The following is a 13,314-nucleotide window of genomic DNA, read 5'->3' as shown; positions in this document are numbered from 1 at the left end:
CACGGATAGGGAGGATAACTATTAACAGTTATTTAACCTTTAACAAGAACATTAATCAAATGTAATATTTTTTTCTGGGTACATGATACCATACATATTAAACATTAAACAAGGCGGGGGCCTCAAACTAGTGTCCTGCGGGCCGCATTTGGCCCGCGGGCTGCGTGTTTGAGACCCCTGATGTACAGTATCATGATAAAGTCTTTTCAAAAGTGTATTTTTTGGCTTTTTGCTACTATTTTGTTTGTGGTGGGTAGACCAGTTGATAGTACAGCAACAAAAATTACTTGTGATGTGGGCTCTTACAGCTGGCTCTTTGAAGTGAACAACTGGAGTTGGATTTTTGAAGTGAACCGATCATCATTTTTTGTTCAACCACAAGTTACTGGTCAAAATGTGTGGTGCCGTGTGTATTCACAACAAGCACTGAGGTGAAAGCTGGAGTGTTGAGGAAAATAAGCAGCAGGAAACAAAATCTGCAGGCACCTTGCCAATCTTTACAAAAGACTAACATAAACTGTTACCTGGATGTGGCCCTTTTATTCATACTTTTGCATGTTAACGTCTGAAGTGTGGTTGGTGTTGCTTTCGGGTGTGAAAATAGTTAGAGGTGTCACCATTCATCTGGTCCATCGACGTGTTGATTTATATTCCTATGATTCAACAATTGTGATATTGGGTTTATGACAAAAATTCCTAGCTGGGAATAATTACATTGCCACTTACGACAGAGGTTTTAAATCATACTGGTTTCCATTAGAAGAGAAGGTCAAGAGAAGCTTTATTTTTGATTGTGAAAATGGGCCAAAAAGAGGATAAAACCGCAAATGTGTGTTACAAATGTGTACCCATTAGTATGGGCATAACCTGTGCAGCCCACAGCGTGGAGAAGGTCAACCTATTGCTTTTCTGACCTTAAGTTCTCCCACAGCTACCACCTCTATCCCAAACAATTACTGTCAAAATGCCTCAGCTTCATACCGCAAACAGTCGCTCAGATTATTGTGAGAATGGATGTTGGCTGACTGCTGCTATCCTACTTCCATTAAGCAGAAAGATAAAGTCATGCTAAGACTACCAATCCAAGAGCAGCAATCATGCTTGATTTAATGCTTGTTGGATGAAATTCATCACTTCTATCAGCGCAATATCTTAATGTCAGCACGGTTTCCGCAGAGGAAGACAAGGTGTGGCTTGACTGATAGACAAAGGCCAATTGCAATGACCCATAAACTTAGCATAGGCCGAAGTAATCAGCTTAAGAAGTTAACAACAGCTCCTGAGCTTTAGATATCAGTCCACGATGCATTATGAAATAAAGAGCTCAAGGCAGCACCCTAACGGAGTAATGTTATTGAGTTATCCCATAACTGGCTCAGCCAAATCCGCCTGCTGCACTTTGCTTAATGTACAACAGCTGGTGGCAGCTGGGGCCTGCGGGAGCCATGATGAATGTGATGTCACAAGTCCCGTCTAACCTCATCTCCCAAGATTCCTCATTTGTTGCTGGCCCTGTGATGAGTGGTGAGTGATTGCAATTTTGGTACAATGCTCCCCACAGTGGACCTCCATGCCGACCCTTAAAAATACTGATGTACACATTTATATCATATAATGTCAATAGGCAGCAGGAACTGTATAGTACATGTATAATAAAAACAGAGAAAAGATTAAGATACATACTTTAATGGTTGGAGTTTGGAAAATTTCCTTTACACCAGTGATTTTTTTCAGTAATGGAGAGTGCTGGAGTCTGAGTGATGGCCTGCACTACAAAGCAAACTGGGCTGGTTCGGTGCCTATATACAGTGGATCACCACACATTTATGAGCCGGCATTCACAGAGCTGCAAGTCCTTGAACATACCATAGTTTTAGGTGGCGATATTTTGATTACAGTACTGAAAACCAGAAGATTTGTAAGTCGAGTCAAGACTTGATTCGGTTTTTGTCAACAATGGTCTCAAAAATGTTGCCTTGGTTTGTACAGACTGCCAGTTTTTGTAGTATATTGCGCACAACATACTAAGCTTTGTGTGCTGTACTATAACGGTCAGCAAAATCAAGCACTCAAACAAAGCACCTGATGTGTTCCTGACTAACTCCAAGGTTCCTGTAAACAATAACCCAACAAAGTTGTTGTGAGTTCCAGCAACTTGATAACACTATTGGATCTCTCCAGGATGGACAGGAAGTCTGCATCAATAATAAGTTCCTTTAATTCATCATTTATGAATGTTTCACATTGTTTTCTTAAATTGTAATTCGTCTCAATAAAATTGAGTTTTGTGTTCATATTGTTGGCTGTCTGGAACTGATTAGAATTAGATTTACATTATTTCCCTTGGGCAAAAATTGCTACGGTTTTCGTACGTGTTGGTTTTCGTCAAAACTTTTGAAAATAATTAATAACTAAAATATGGCCATCTCTGTGTGGAGTTTGTATGTACTTCCTGTGTGTGGGTCCTCTCATATTCCAAAAAAAACCCATGTATTTTAGGTTAATTGGCAACTCCAAATTGTCCATAGTTCACACTCATAATGTGAGTGTGAATGATTGTTTGTCTACATGTGCCCTGTGATTGGCTGGTGACCGGTCCAGGGTGCACGATCACAGCTAGCTGGGATAGACTCCAGCATACCCCCACGACCTTAGTGAGGATAAGCAGCATAGAAAATTGATGGATGGATAGGCATCTCAGTATATATAAACAACAAGGTGAGTTTTGACAATATAGTATATCTATGCAACAACATATTCAGAAGTCTCAATAATAATAGGTAAGAAGTAAACAACCATATATAATGTTCTCCTAATGATAATGTTCAAATCTGTAGGCATTGCTTTGTCAACATGACATTAAAACACAGACAACCTGACCTCTACCATACCCAATTTAAAATGGTACTGCAATATTTATTGCACCTGATGTGATATGAGTATTTTCAGAAGACCAGTGATACTCCTATACCTACTCACACCTTACATATCACACATGAGGTTCCTCGGGTTCAAACTCCTCCATTCATAAAAGTGCATGCTGAAAGAGTTCCATTAGTGTTGTCATGGCATTGTCAAGGCAACCACTTAAATCCCCGTCACTGATGTCAGCCATGAGTCAACAGGAGAACTGTGAGAGCGAGAGAAAAGCAATATAAGGGTATGAAGAGGACACGAAGAGGGATGTTTTGTGATTGAAAGTAAATATTTAACGTGAGGTGACCGGTGCTGGCAGCAACGGAGGAAGGCTCACACTGAGAAAATTATGCCAGAAAATAATGCTAAAAATGACTGATGGCTCTAAGGAAATTCAGCTCTCTCACTGCGACGGTCTTCTCTTTCCTGTCGGGATACAAGCAACAAGCTGGGATGCACAGCCGGTACATGCTTTATTCATGGTTGGGGTTCTATTTTGGGACCGTGTGAGGCACATTTGCTTAAGAGTGCAAAAAAGTACAGTGGACATATTTGAGCTTTACATGTCTGCGGGAGGGCTTCACAGCGCACGAGTGATTAGCACGAAGGCCTCACAGCTAGAAGACCCGAGTTCAATTCCCCTCTCCGTGTGGAGTTTGCATGTTCTCCTTGTGCATGCGTGGGTTTTCTCCGGGGACTCCGGTTTCCTCCCACATTCCAAAAACATGCTAGGTTAATTGGCGACTCCAAATTATCCATAGGTATGAATGTGAGTGTGAATGGTTGTTTGTCTATATGTGCCCTGTGATTGGCTGTCGACCTCAGTCTCGACTGAAGTCAGCTGTGAACCTTCGTGAGGATAAGCGGTAAAAAAAGAATGAATGAATGTCTTTACATTGTAACGGTCCACCTTATTTGGAATACTTGCAGTCAAAGGCAGACAATAGAAAAACATAAAATGTTTGCGTTCACAAAGATAATAATACCAAGTTTACATTGATGCTGTCAGAAAGGTATTGATTCAACAAAATAAACTCCACACGGAGATATGAAGCGGAGAATTGAACCCAGGTCTTCCCGATCTCCTGACTGTGTGGCCTACATGTGAACCACTTGTTCCTACACCTAATTTATAGCTAATTACCTCGTAAATCACTCACTGTACACACAACAGATTATAAAATACAGTAATAAAACACTAAATACAACTATTAACTGGAAAAGAAAAACAAGATTTCCAATTCAATAATAAAATCACTACACTGTTTGGTTGTTACTGTCACTTTCGTAGGATGGCCAACCTGGCAGTTGGGTGTACTGTAGTGTTAGAGTTTTGTGTGTGCCTAATAAAGCGGCCACATAGTACAGCTTATGTTTTACCCTCTCACATGCACGCACAATACCTGGAAATACACACACATGCATATTTCACTGTAGCACTGCACAGGCACATTACTCCAGCCTCCCTTCAGGCAGGGAGCTACATGATTAATCCATTTGCACAGCGGCATTGGGGGAGGGGGGAGGGGGGTCACCCACAGGGACCATCCCACATACACAAGGAGCAAGAGATTTGCTGTAAATTGAGTCTTGGTTTTTATTTCGGCAGTTAAGTCCAAAACTGAACCCTGAAATAACCCAGAGGAGCTGTGTACAAAGTGGGAGTAACACTGTATTCATATATTCAGAGAATGTTTCAATAAGGGAGATGGGGCGCATTCGTTCTTGTGACGAGCACTGCAAACTGAGATTAATAAATATACAATGGGGTAAACACAAAAGATCATTTACAGCATTGTTTATTCATTCAGCGTCACTTAGGCCGTGTTCAGGGTTCTAGTTAAAATGGAACCCATCCCTGCTGGCTTATTACGAGAGGCAGGGTCCACACACACTGTGGACTGGTTGTCAATCACAAGGCACATGGAGACACCTATGGATGAAATGGACTATGACCTGGGAGAACAAGTACTTTAGCTTCCGCCAGTTGAACTTCATGTAGATTTGTACTTGACGCTCCAATAATGGCTTGACTTTTTTCCTGCTTCCTTAAGTCATGTGCTTGTCTTTAATTCCTGCATCATCATGTAGAAAATGGGCTAAAATGTTTAGAGTGCATGAAAGTTGAATGTGTGTCTATGTGGTCCAATTAAGTGTAAAGTGATGGTGTTGCTTTGTCAATTATGACCTGACACCTGCTGGATAAATTCCCAACCCGTGTATCACCACCACAAACCTGCAGACCCGCTGAGGATGAAGATGTTTGAAGAGTATAAACCCTGACGGCTTATCTAATGACTGACATACTTTGAGGTTCAGTGTGGTTAGTGTGTTATCCAGTGTATGCACAGCTGGTGCTACCGTCACAGCGTTTTACCACAATGCAGACGTGTATATACACTCACACATCGCATAGCCTGAAAGTACCATCACTCTTTTGTGTATGTGTTCAAGGCATTGCTTTGGTGCTACTACTTCATAAAAACGAACACATGACCGGACGCATATGATGCAAGCTGATGAAAAAACGGATTCTGTCTTTGCAAGAGAATGTAGATCATATCAGTAGAGTTCATTTATACTTAATGAGAGCTGTCTTAATCCAGATGAACACCTATCTGTACTGCATTCACGAACCACAAAATTAGGCATGATGCAATGTATGATGCAATGTACTTCAATATACTACTATACTACTACTAGTGCGGTAAACTGTCGGGTCTTGAGCGGCAGAGAGTACTCTCAATGTTGGTGCAGACCTGCCAACATCCATCCATTTTCTATACCGCTAGTCCTTGGGTCGTGGGTCGCGGATCGTGGGCATGCTGGAGCCTATCCCAGCATGCCCAGTCTTCGGGCCAACATGTACAAATTTATCATACTCAACTTGCAATTTGACTCTTGAATACACTTGTATGCAGTACATATTGACGCTAACCAAGGTTCCTGTAAACATTCATGAGGGGTTGCGTTGTTTCCTTCCATTCTGAGAAAGACAAGGGAGTTCATATGTGGACCAGCAGGCTGCGTAAGCCAATATGAAAAGTTGCCATGTCTGCCTGCAGACCTTCACAATGTTACTTAGACATGCTCTAAACTTCAACTCTGTTTGAAATCCTGAGCTGGGTTTTATCACTGTTCTGGCGTCACTGTTGGCCCAAGCAAAGACGTGTATATTTCCATTGCAGTGCATCCCTCCCATCCATTAACCACGGTGTGAAAGATGCAGCCTCCGATTGATTTTCTCCACCTGTCAAAAGCTTGGTGAACTGCAGTTGGATATTCACATTTCTCATTTGGGACACTTAGTAGATATCGATAATCAGCTGTTTGGAAGAGCAAAGCCATACATCAAACTGAAAGGTCTAAGCTTCCTGCCAAACTGTCAAGGCTTGAAACTCTTGGAGTCCTTCTTAGGAGGTTATTTCTATTCTATTGCTGGTGAAGAAAAGATCTTTAGGTTGGGTGATTACTATGTTCAGCTTTTTCTTTGGCTTTTTTTTGTGGGATTTTGACATTGAAAAGTACCTATGATGTATAAGGAAAAGTGTGATGATGACCATAGAAGTGGAAATGGAACTTGCTGTCCTGGCTTCTCTGTAAAATATAGCTACATTGATTCTCAATTAATAACAGAATGTATAATTCCCTTAACACAACTCAAACACGCATGTAAACTGTCTAACCCAGGGGTCGGCAACCCAAGGCTTTAACCTGCTTGTTGCGGTTCCCATGCTGAGCTCGGGGGTTGATTAAACACCAAAATGGAGGAAATGTGAATTTCCAAAATCAGTTTGAATTATTCTGACTCACGGGAAGTCCACGAATGCACCTAGCACCTAGTCTTCTGACTGCTGATTGGATGAGCAAGGAAGGGAAAGTGGGAGGCAGTGTGTGCAGTGAGACACAAAAAAGCGCACATTTTGATGGTAAAGGTTTCCAACCCCTAGTCTAGCCATTTACATGTCAACATGTGATGATAATCTCCCAGTGTCGCTCATTTAACAACATAAATCACAGCTACAAGTTGCAGACTGCGGCTTCCCAATGTCCTCAACACATAAAAGCCTGCAAAATCCTGGAGACACTGAAGTATTCAGTTGTTTGTTATCATCCTGGTGTGATCCCAGACAGCTGAGGAGGCTGATATCAGTGATATCTGACATCATCACTCCAAAGTACTGGAATTGGGTAATGAAACCTGAGATAAGCAGTTGAGATAAAGCTGGGATAGGCACTCTTTGGGGTTAATTAGTCTGGACCACCCTGACCTTGAGGAGACAATGGTAAGTCAACGAATTGGAACCATTTTCTTACGTCATAAATCTTCCTCAACAATCCTCGAAATGACTTGCAGTGAGTGTAAAAGCAGATAATGTAGTGAGTTTTGAGTAACAAGAAAGCAGTATATTCCATAGTAAATATTATAGTGTATATAAAGCAGGTTTCAGGCTTCCAAAATACACATAACGGTGAATACAGTGTCAGTGGAGATTAGGTCAAATGCATTTTGCATTATGCATTTTTAAAATATCTATTTTTGAGAACGCTGGAGGCGTGTAGATCCAAGGCTGAAATAGTGATACAGCACAAACGTGCAGACAGGGCAACGTACACCAGTAGGGGACAGGAATCAGACCACAATCAGCAGACATCACAGTGGTTGCGTGCAACATAGGTGATGTGCGTAGGTTACATGCCTATAGGTTCTAATCCTCAACTGACATTTATTAAGAGCCAACAATCTCATCAAATTCTCTACATTATATATATATAATATTATAATCTGCGGCTTCAAGGAGATTATCTCCCGCACTGTACGTGGTGCCTGATCGGCTTACCTGTTGCAGATCTGAAGGTATTATGAAGGACTACCAGCAGCACCTGATCATGGTGTAAACCTTGTCCTCTGCAATGACACACGCCTAACTTTTCTTCTCCCTCAAGAATATCTTGTATGTACTAAGCAGAACAGTTCAGTTTAGTTTTTTTTATTCTCAAAAGTCGAAAATAACTGTTCAATACAAATGCAATGGAGCGGTATGATACAGTACACCAAAGCTGTCAGTTTCAGGTGAAATTAGCCATGGTACAATTCAGATCACTAAATCCAATCAGGGTGCAAAGCGAGGCAAAACTGAAGGCAAAATAGCCTTAGCTACGTGAATACAGGGCAATCATAGCAACAAGACCGTGTGCGATGCCAATTTTTCTAAACAAATACAGTATAAAGGCAACACAGAGCAGTGCTGCATGCTGGCATTATGTATAAACAAATGACGCAAATGGCATACATATCTCAGCCCTTTGTAATTCACTGGGTATCGTGTGTTCTTCAACGACTTGGCTGGTGAGGCCTTGGTTAAAAAAAAATAGTTTAAAACACTTCTTACACCGAATTCACCCAAGATGCGTATCGCGTACATCACATCTGCATAGTGTTTTATGTTTTACATTAGAGGTGTCAATGCAGTGTCACGTATATTCCAGCTCTATTGCTCCTTTGATCATTTTACATTTAGGTTACAACTCAGTAATACAATATAGACGTAGCATTGGGTACTAACTTACCGTCAATATCTAAAGTTGTTTGATATTGAGCGCCATGTCTTTTGTTTCTCATGTTGTGGTATTTTGGCTGATATAAAAGGTTAAATTTCTCAATTTTAAAGATTAATCAGCCATCGTCCATCCATATAATCGTCCATCTTGGCAGGCAAATTCATTCATTCAGTAGAGCATAAACATATCTTAGGTTTGACCTGCTTCTGGAAGGACGGCAGTGACAAGCACTATCCATCCATGCACAACACCACACCTTCAGGATGAGGTAAGAATAATGATGTCATGCCTACATTAAAGTCATGACACAGGCTGTAGAAAGCCATGGTGGATAGTTATTCATTCATACACCCTGGACTGGTCGCCAGCCAATCACAGGACACATATAGACAAACAACCATTCACACTCACATTCATACCTATGGACAATTTGGAGTCGCCAATTAACCTAGCATGTTTTTGGAATGTGGGAGGAAAACAGAGTACCCGGAGAAAACCATGCATGCACGGGAGAACATGCACTTGGAAAATGAAATCAAACTCGCACACTAACTACTCGGTCACTGTGCAGCCCGGTGGATAATTAATGTTAACATTATATTATTGCAGGCGCTGTGATCAGTTCCTTAGCCAAGAGTAGAGACTTGTAGCAGCCTCATCCTTGGCTTTTGACCGGTATTTGATCAGGAAATTCAGTGATTTTAGTGTGTACTTCCCAGTGTACTTTTCCCCTTTTCCCATTTTCTACCAACTACATGGAAGTGTATAGGACCTCGAACTTCTTTCTCAATGATCTATCGCTTCAACTCATCATCGACCCAGGACAACCTTGTTAAAAAGCCCCAAGGGGAAGACAAACAATGAAAATTACATCACTGCAAAGATTACAGTACGTTCTTTCTCTGAGGACCAGGTACTATCTCTCAGCAGGAAATATTCATGCCATTTTGTTTTTAATGTATCCATCTTTCAGGGTTGCATCTCAGGCACTGACAAGGAGTGAATGTATGAGGGAATAATACAGCCCATAACAATAAATCTTTGGTCAACCCGACGGCACTCATTTCCTGATGAGACACAAACATAAATAACTGCCCAGGGTACCGCCGTGCGCCTCCTCTCCCCGAGTCTTGTTTCAACCAATCAATCCCAAATCAATCACTTGCAATCACCGTTGGGCGATACCAAGAGCGTCATAGCCAAAATGGATCTGAAAGCAGGTTATTGCATCAGGTGGAGCAGTCTCAGCAGACCGCTGGTGATGAGATTGGTGCAACACTGCAGACACTATCAGGTAGAACTGGATCAATTAAGGCATAAGGCGTATAAAAGGCAAAAACAATGCGCAGTGGCATCACGGGAACCTACATTTTACGACCTTGCATTCATCGACAGGTCTATTCACGTCTCTCCTCATTTGCATGATCACAAAAGGAGAGATCATAAGGACTAAATTAGAAATACCACCTTGAGGCATTGGTAATGTATTCGTGCAATTGCTTTGTGATTGACTGGCGATCAGTCCAGTGTGTAGTTTGTCTTTCAGTCAAAGTCAGCTGTAATAGGCTTTAACCCCTGAATAACATAAGTGGTATTGGAAGCGAATGGATGGCTAGGCTACCTTACTCGTATTTTATCAGTCCTGATAACACTCTGACAATGTCGAGGTGACATATCTGCATGAAACCCCAAAGAAAATTGATGGAGCGTGAAATGCAAACAACATAGACGCAAACCTCTATCTCATCTCTGGATTGATGGAGGAGCTCAGAGAGATTTCCATGTGATGAGACAGCACTGGTTCAAAGGGAGCAGCTTTTATGTAACCATGTGTGGATAAATTGGAGGATAGAAGGGGAATTGGGGGCAAGCAATAGTATGTGTGTGTGTGTGTGTGTGTGTGTGTGTTGGGGTGGTATAAATAGGTCACACACACAAAAAAAAATACAACACACTGCATTGATGCTCCATGACAACACAGCTGCAATGGCAGATGGGTAAAATGGAAATCTGGAGCAAAATGACGAGCAAATAATGAAATGCTGCAAAGCCACACAAAACTGTTCGATACAGTTCTCATCTTATCATCTAAGTGCACTTCACTGAGTGCACTCAATGGCCGATGGTGCATGCCCTTTTCTATTATTAATATGTTTGCTGAAATATTTATATTACAACATTGTCTTTAATGGAAGTGTGACCCAATTATTATTATTATTAATAATAATAATAATAATAATAATAATAATAATAATAATAATAATAATAATAATAATAATAATAATAATAATAATAATAATAATAATAATAATAATAGCTGGGATAGGCTCCAGCACCCCTGCGACCCTTGTGAGGAAAAGCGGTAGAAAATGAATGAATAATAATAATAGCTGGGATAGGCTCCAGCACCCCCGCGAAAAAGCGGTACAAAATGAATGAATGAATGAATGAATGAATGAATGAATGAATGAATGAATGAATGAATGAATAAATAAAAATAAAAATAAAAATAAAAATAAAAATAAAAATAAAAATAAAAATAAAAAATAAAAAATAAAAAATAAAAAATAAAAAATAAAAAATAAAAAATAAAAATAAAAATAAAAACATTTTATTCTTACTAATTGGACAATGAAATACGGAGAAAAGTCATATGCGCAGGTGCTGCAGTACTTTCCTCATCCTAAAGGGGTGGGGGCGTGCTTGAGCAAGAAAGGCGCTTGTCGCTGTCGTCCTTCCATAGAAAGGAAAAGCCAGTGGAGTTTTTTTCCCCACAATAGAGCAGCTGTTTATCAAAAAGTCATTTCATTGAAGATGATTCCATACTCTCTTAAATGAATAAATGTGGAAAATGGAGGACTATACATCGAAGCTCAACAGAAGGTGGTAAACTTTTACAACAAAGTATCAGAGCTTTCCTTGGTGCTAAAAAGTAAGATCGCAACTGGTTTTCAGTTCATAAAGCATTAATAAATGGGACTAAGATTTCAACATGAGTGACATATTCTGAGCAACATGTATCATTCCAAAGGAGTCAGTGCTTCACCAGCTACAAATCTCACTGCATGTCAGAGGCACACCAGTATTCCTTACCAGTATCAGTTCATTGTTAAATTTCCAACATAACAAGTGGCCGTCTGTTACCGGGAATGACAAGTGAACACAAGTGATCAGGTCTTTTTTCAGTGCAATAAGAGGTGCTGAGTCAATGAATCTATCTGCAACACGGCTCATTAGAGCTCAATGGCCGACTATGCACTCTAGACTGTTATTTATTTTCGCCAGGGGCCTTTTGCTGCGCCACCATTAGTGCTTTTACACTGGCACTTTTGGCTGTAAAGAATATGCTACACTGATTGGCATTTCCATTAACTGTTTAAATGAACCAAGCCGTGATCAGCTGAAGGACAAGTCAAACCAAAGCACACCAGACTCTATGCAGTGTTAAAGACTGTTTACACAAAACCAATGTAGTAAAAAAAAAAGAAGTGTTTTGAAAAGCTTGAAAAGTTAACAGATACACAACAATAGCTGCCTTGAGAAACTCAATTTGAGTAAGTAATGTGTTGCACAGTTTACTGGTCCGAGATGTAATGAACTGGGGTAGGCTCCAGACACTGGTATACAGTTGTGCCCAAAAGTTTACACTCACCAACAGAATTTCTGATTTTTTTTTTTGCCTTTTTTCAGAAAATATGAATGATAACACAAAAACCTTTCTGTCACTCATGGTTAGTGGTTGTGTGAAGACATTTATTGAAAAAAATATATGTATATTTTTTGAAAAAAATACATGTATATTTTTTTCAATATTTTCAACATGTATTGAAAAAATATATGTATATTTTTTAATATTTTTTTTCAATAAATGGTTGTGTGAAGACTAGATGTGTGAATCTCAGCATTGAGGACGATTTGATACACAACTCGATGCACTGCCAGCAATACGATACTTTAACGATACATGGAATTTTCTGGCGATACGATGCGATAATCATTTAGTTCAAACCAATGCACTCCGATATGATATTGTGCAATTTCTTGCAATATGATGCAATTCAACATGATACAAATAAGCAAAGGGTAAAACTGGAATTCAGTATGGTCCTACAAAAAGGATTTGGCTGTATTCCTTCTTGGTAATTGACAGTAAATTCAACTAAAGTGCTGTTTGTCTTTTTTTTTTTTTTTTACTATGCACCACTTCTTGATAATTATTTTTGCCATCTTAAAACAGTAACAATGTTCCTCACAATGTAACATCTTTATGCAATTACAATAGCAGTGGTTCAGTGGTGGAGTAAAACAATTCAACAATAAATACTGCTATAAAAAATACAGTACGCAGCAGTGACACTTTCAACAGTGCAATCAATGTTTGTTTATATTCCCGTCTGCAAAGCATACTGCTAATATGAATGAGCTAGCAGCTAAGCTAATACAGTAAGTGAGGAGCAGAAAGTGGAAAACAACTTCTACCCTTTTAAAATTGTTTCACAATTCAGGAAGAAGCCAACTACTCTCCTGTTCTAATGTCACCTTCTGTGCTCAACACTCCTTCAGTGGGGACACTTGTTGCAGGGACGGACAAATAGCTCCTGGACAATTTTGAAAGCAGTGGAAGATCCACTGACCTGATTTGCTTGGTTCTTCCCCGGTGTCCCGACGAGGAACTAGACGGGGAGGCGTTGGTAGACCTGTCCGTGTTGTGGGGGGGGTCAGGTTGCAGTGCGAGCGAACGTCCATGCTGTTTTACTAGTAGTTGTATGTGCCTCACGGCTTCCGTCCGTATTCAATACAAAACGCGAAATAATGATGGTGCATTCATTGCACCTA

This window comes from Doryrhamphus excisus, linkage group LG14 (genome assembly GCF_037039965.1).
Source record: "Doryrhamphus excisus strain RoL-2023G ecotype Guam linkage group LG14, RoL_Dexc_Guam_v1.1, whole genome shotgun sequence".
Lineage (NCBI taxonomy): Eukaryota > Metazoa > Chordata > Actinopteri > Syngnathiformes > Syngnathidae > Doryrhamphus > Doryrhamphus excisus.
The sequence above is the reverse complement of the archived record's forward strand: the minus strand, read 5'-3'. Positions refer to the sequence as shown.